The sequence below is a fragment of the Biomphalaria glabrata genome, chromosome 7 (assembly GCF_947242115.1).
Source record: "Biomphalaria glabrata chromosome 7, xgBioGlab47.1, whole genome shotgun sequence".
NCBI classification, from domain to species: Eukaryota; Metazoa; Mollusca; class Gastropoda; family Planorbidae; genus Biomphalaria; species Biomphalaria glabrata.
The window spans coordinates 21,656,198-21,661,783 of NC_074717.1; the positions used below are offsets into that span (position 1 = coordinate 21,656,198).

The 5,586-nt window shown below is 29.9% G+C and overlaps 1 long non-coding RNA gene across 2 annotated transcripts; it reads right to left on the reverse strand.

Moving 5' to 3' along the window:
• Positions 1–307: 307 nt before the first annotated feature.
• LOC129927174 (uncharacterized) lies at positions 308–3,560 on the reverse strand. Of its 2 annotated transcripts, none has more exons than XR_008778773.1 (4): positions 3,294–3,560; positions 1,986–2,092; positions 1,566–1,634; positions 308–1,206 (listed from the first exon to the last, which is right to left on the reverse strand). It is a non-coding gene; the product is annotated as an uncharacterized LOC129927174 (long non-coding RNA). The 2 variants fall into 2 exon arrangements; XR_008778774.1 differs by having other exon boundaries at positions 1,561–1,634.
• Positions 3,561–5,586: the final 2,026 nt, after the last annotated feature.

Sequence of the window (5,586 nt, forward strand, 5' to 3'; positions counted from 1 at the left end):
TTTCTTCCTGAGCTGAGACCTATGTACTTTCACTGTCCATAGCTTTCTTGGTCACTGTCTCTCCATCTGTTGCGTCTAAAGCTATGTCTTCCCAATTGTCAGTATTGATGTTCACTGATTTGAGGTCACGTTTTATTACATCTATGTAATGGAAGTGGGGGCGACCAGTTTTTCTTGTGTCAGTAGTGTGTTAAAACTAATGACCTGTGTATATAATTTATTAAGCAGGAGCATCAACAAATCTTGAACAATAATTGTCTACAGAAAAACTTTATTCTTATACAAACAATATACACTTATAATGTATTTAAGCAAGTTAATTTATATTTATACAAATCTATATGGCCTAAAGATTATAGCGTATTTTGATGTGTGAATACCAAGTTACATTATTACATGAAAATAGTGTACTCATTTTTAAAATATTCTGGGTAATAAAAATAAAAAACTAATGATACAATAAAATTGAAGCATTAGTCAAAAAAAGAAAAATTTCACTCAAGATCTATGTGAACTCTGCTTGAAAATTAATTTTAAAAAAAATTATGGTTCTTTAGTCAATGGAATGATAGCAGCAATTATTTAACAATTTCATGATTATCCATTCATTTCAATATACTTATAACTGAAAAATAATTCATAAGGTTTAGATACAACCATTTGAAATAATGATTATAATTTTTTTCTTAATTTGCTTACTTCAAATCTAATATAAACAAGATTTCCTCTGTCAAGAAACTTATGAGGGAACAACATGCATGTTCTTCTCAGTAAGTTTTGCAAAGGGAATTAAGAATATTCAATTGATGTTGCTTTTTTTTTGCCAACATTTTAAACCTTTGCACCAGGTTTTAGTTTTAAGGAGAATGCACCATATTTTATATGTTTACTTTTGTTAGATTCTTATTTTAATTTTAAAAAAGTAAAATTTCCCTTACCACTCATCCACTGCACTCCCTCTTGTTTTAATGGGGCTCAGATTAATAGTTTTCAAGTACAGTATCAAACAGATTTAAAGAAATACTAAATCCAAACCTGTTGGCTGAATGACAGGATATACATAAATATGTATCTTACAACATAATATATATATCTTAAATTAAAATTGGTCCAAGACTTTTATTTTGCAACATGATGGGATTTTCCTTTCTGGTGGTGCTATGCAGGAGTCCAAGAATCTCATCTTTTCTCATAACAGAAAGTTATCTAGTTATAAAAATAAATAAAAGGATTTAAAAAAAAGAAAAATATGTGTGACATATGTGTTGACCATGCTAAACGTATATATGTTATTAAGTATAATTATATAATTTTGCCATTCTAAAAATAGTCTGTACCTAAAAGGAGCTACTGCGTTAATGTGTAGACATGGCCCTGACCTTAATAGTTATGAATTATTACTAAAGGTGAAGGCAGATATTCATTTAATTTGATGGACATTGCACTCATCTAAAAGCAACTATAACATATATTATGATTTACATTTTCATGGAAAACTAGTTTTTCAAAAATACAAGTACTTCAGCTTATGAGAAAAGTACATGGGAAAAATTACAGTACCTTACCTTTAAGAGGTGCAACCAATCATTGACTTTTCAGGAATGCATGCCTTTTTCTTGCATTTCCAAACATAACTGTAATTATACAATTAGGCATATTGGTTAATTTCTTTTGAAAACATTACAATAAAAAAATAATATTATTAAATTGAAAACGTTGTATCAAACATACAAATTATCAGACAATTTTGCCTAATTTCATCTAACAGTTTATTGTAAAGGAATGGCCTGCACAACAGCCAAGGTATATTAGGCATTCATGAAAGATGAATGTGCTTAAGAGTGTTATAAATAAAAAATAAAAAAACTTAGAGAAAAATGTTAAATTCCATCCCAGATATTTGGATGTTGCTTGACCATGAAAATCACACAATTCATAAAACATCTATTAGATAACTAAAATAAAAATTGTATAGTAGTACTTACATTAAATATTGAATGGATGCCCAGAGAGTAGAAGTAGTATAAGTATGATCCTTGAGCCATTCTGGTACATCATCAGAACTGGTTGCCATGGTTCTACTTGTTAATAACTGAAACATTACAAACATTTTTATTTATTTATAATTTATCACAGACTAGAATAGAAATGTTGCCAGGAAAAATGCCAATGGTTAGAATACACCTGATGCTACTTTTGTAGCCTTATTACTGGTTAAAATGCACCAAAACTTCATTAATTAAATCTGATAAGAAACATATATGTATCACACAAGTTCAAGTTTATCAGAGTGTCAGCAAATAATTAACTAGATATGTGAGTTTTATATTAAAGTACTGAATTTCAGGGGATAGATCCAACTTGACACCACATCATTTATTATTTCATGAACTCATGGGTCTGGAATGGAATGGAAACTAATATATATGGGGTGTAGGCAAGGCATGGATTATAAATTGTCTTGTATAGATTAGATTGGGTAAAATTGCCAATCGAAGGTAACTTTTACTGATTGATCTGGATCAATTATAAATTTATGGGACCTAGGCCTGCATAAATTTTATCTTTTATTTATATATTTTATGTACATATATAACTAGTCTAGAATCTATAATTATATCTTAATAATAATTTTTGTAGATAGATGTCATATAATATCTAAAATATTAAGTATAGATCAGTAGATTTAGAATTTTAGCTAGTGGAATATTTTTATATCCTAATCTGAACTTGATCTATATATCTAGAATTTAGATCAGTAGATTTAGTATTTTAGGTAGTAAAAACTTTTATACTCTAAATCTAAACTGGATCTAGATCTAATTATTCTAGAAGCTTAGATCTAGAAGACTAGTTGTCAAGATTTGACTACACTATGGCTAATGCACTAGCTTAGTAGGCCTACTAGATAGATCAAGAGACAGAGTACTAATAGACTCGTCTTGCCTCGTTGGGCCTCTCAAATCAGCTATAGACTTTAGAGACAATTTAGGAAGGTGAATATCGATCCAATTCAAAGATCTACAATCTACATGTTAGAGTCTAGCTAGAGATGCTAGATCTAGTCTAGAAGGCTTATCAATAAAAAAATAAAATCAATCATTTCTAAAGTTTGTAAAATTATATGTAGATCTAATCTATCTATTTATAATATAATAAAAATCTATGTCTACTTTTTAAATATTTAAAATGATATGGCTGGTGATATTAATTATTTTAATTGAGACATTGACATACTGTCACATACAAAGTAACAAAATAATTAGATCTTATACTAACTCATAGACTCATACCATATTGTATTAAACCTTCGAGTTTACGTTCCACTATCTTGACTTGACTACATTGACTAAATAAAGGGCACTATGATTATAGATGTAGATTATTATCTATGATGATGATGTTTATCAACTGGTAGATCTATAAGTAGTATCGTCACTTTAAGTATAATCAGTATAACCACTGCATTCGTTTCATTCACTGTCTGTATCAATAATCGTGTGAATGACTGAATGTGATGTGAAAGTGAAGTCTAGATTTAGAATAATTTAGATTTAGATAGAATTGATAGATTATAGATCTACTATTAAAAAGTATTAACTATACTAACTATAGTGTCTATACTATAGTATAGCCAGTATGACTCGTATGAGTATACTCATATACTGTAAAAGTGTAGGCCTATAATAGTAAGTATAGCTATAGACAGACTATAGATCATAGATGATCGATAGATCTAGAATCTTCAATCTAGATTCTAGACTCTGGACTAGAGTCACTAGATTTGACTAGGACTAGATCTATAAATATTCATATTGACAATTATTGATCTCATGTATGGTCTAGATCTAGATAAAATAGAGTGGATCTCATGACTGTCTATATTAGATCTATTGATTTTTTTTAAACGTTAAATAAATCTAGACCTTAGTCTTTAACTTTAGTCTAGGCCTAGGTGTTGTAGATCTATATTATTCTAGATATTATACAAGAGATCTAGATCAATATAAGTCCGGTTTTTTAAAAATTCGCATTCGAAATTTTAAATACCCAGATTTAAGTATTTATATACCCATATTGGTAGGTCCGAGTTAATCATTTATTAGATCTATTAAAGCATGTCTATATAAAAGATTATTATTTTAAAAATATATTATTATATAAAAGATATAGTTATGAATATTTACTTTAAAAAATTAAAGAAAATGAATTTTTCACTTTTGCCAATTAACACTCTGGCTAGCAAAAAGGATGACTCCTCAATACTGTGAAAAGACGATAACTGCATGAGTTGGTTTGGAATTGTATTTTGTAAGACTAATTTTCAAAACATATCCTTCATGAGAGAGAACGAAAAAAGGTTGTCAAAAAAAAAAAAAGCTGGCTGGACTACGCAAATAATGGACCAGCCTCTCTCTCTTGATATCTTGTTAAGAACATTGGTGACCGGGAAAAGTGGATGGTTTGGTTGCGCGGGACAGATGATAAAAATGACATGTACATAAAAAAATCCAGATTTTGTGTAAAATACCCAAATGAGGAAGTACTGGAAACACCTATTTTAATGAAGTGGCCTAAAAAAAAAATCTTTTGTGACGATCCATTATTCAGGGAAATTGTATCTATTTTATCAGATAGTCAGAAAATGGATAAAGTTTTTACAGATCTAATAAAATATAGTGTGGGGAAGTTTTACTCTCAACGAAGGTCAATCCAAGTGGCTCTCGGAGTAAATTTCTTCTTTGGCATCCTCATCGATTTTTCAAATTGGTATGGTGCGCGAAAAAAGATGCGCGACGGCACTCTGATCATAAAATCTCGAAGCTGGTGTTCCATTAGTATAGTTCCATGGTAAGGCTTTGTCTTCGAGTCCGAAGATTATTGAGGAATGCAGTTTTTCCCGTGGCTGCGCAGTCCCAGCTGCGACCTACATATTTTGCCACACCCAGTAGGCCTACTAGTAATAGTAATAGTGCGCTATGCTGTTCGCATTTTTAAAAAATGTCCTAGTCCGTCTACTCTAATATATTAATCGACATTGTTGGGGAGAGGTCACTAAGGGGAGGGTGCGAAGGTTGCGGTCGCACCGGGTGAAACTATTTTCAACCAAGTTGAAAAACAATTATATCTTGGGAAAAGCAGATACATAGAAAAGATAAGTCTATTAAAATCTCTAGATAAATGCCCAAACATGCATAGACACGTCTAGATGATAGTTTTAGTGTAAATGTCACATACTACGTTATACTACTCGAAGTTGTAGTATTCCGGATGTGGACCTAGTGTCCAACAATCTAAATGTTTAGACTACGTTAAGTCTACTTTTGTGAATGTATTATGGAACAGGAATTATAACGTGTATTATTGAACAAGAATTATAAAGTGTATTATTGAACAAGAATTATAAAGTGTATTATTGAACAAGAATTATAAAGTGTATTATTGAACAAGAATTATAAAGTGTATTATTGAACAAGAATTATAAAGTGTATTATTGAACAAGAATTATAAAGTGTATTATTGAACAAGAATTATAAAGTGTATTATTGAACAAGAATTATAAAGTGTATTATTGAACAAGAATTA